This window comes from Siphateles boraxobius, unplaced genomic scaffold (assembly GCF_051911475.1).
Source record: "Siphateles boraxobius isolate OS27281-9 unplaced genomic scaffold, OSU_SipBor_1 12, whole genome shotgun sequence".
In the NCBI taxonomy this organism is placed as follows: domain Eukaryota; kingdom Metazoa; phylum Chordata; class Actinopteri; order Cypriniformes; family Leuciscidae; genus Siphateles; species Siphateles boraxobius.
The window spans coordinates 23,514,019-23,514,920 of NW_027508722.1; positions in this window are offsets into that span (position 1 = coordinate 23,514,019).

Consider the following 902-nt stretch of genomic DNA (forward strand, 5'->3'; position numbering starts at 1 on the left):
AGATAACATCTTTTCTGGGGGTACTATGGGATTCTGTGGCAATGCGGGCTCGCCTGTCGCCTGCCCGCATCGCTTCGATTCTCTCAGCTGTAAAAAGAGTAAAGCTAGGCCAGTTGCTCACTGTAAAGCAGTTCCAGAGACTTCTGGGTCTGATGGCAGCAGCGTCCAGGGTTATACCCTGCGGCCTGCTGTACATGAGACCATTACAGTGGTGGCTCAGGACCAAGGGGTTCTCCCCCAGGGGAAACCCCCTCCGCGTGATCAAAGTTACACGGAGTTGTCTCCGTGCTCTGGTCATGTGGAGAGATCCTTGGTTTCTGTCCCAGGGACCTGTGTTGGGAGCTCTTTGTCGTCGTGTAATGCTAACGACAGATGCTTCCCTCATAGGCTGGGGGGCGATCATGAGTGGTCGCCCAGCCCAGGGTCTGTGGCAGGACCATCATCGATTTTGGCATATAAATTGTCTAGAGATGTTGGCAGTGTTTCAGGCTCTGAAGCACTTCCTGCCAGACCTGAGCGGTCATCATGTTCTTATCCGGTCCGACAACACATCGGTGGTCTCTTACATAAACCATCAGGGGGGGTCTGCGCTCTCGCCCGTTATACAATCTGGCTCGCCGGATCCTTCTATGGTCCCAGGGCAAGCTTCTCTCATTGAGGGCGATTTATCTCCCGGGGTATTTAAATCAGGGAGCGGACATCCTGTCGAGACAGGGGCCGAGGCCCGGGGAATGGATACTCCACCCCGAGGTGGTGGAGCTCCTTTGGATGCAGTATGGTCGTGCCGAGGTAGACCTATTTGCGTCCAGGGAGACATCACACTGTCCACTGTGGTTTTCTCTCAGTCATCCAGCCCCGCTGGGGTTGGACGCTATGGTGCAGGCGTGGCCGAGGTCACGCCT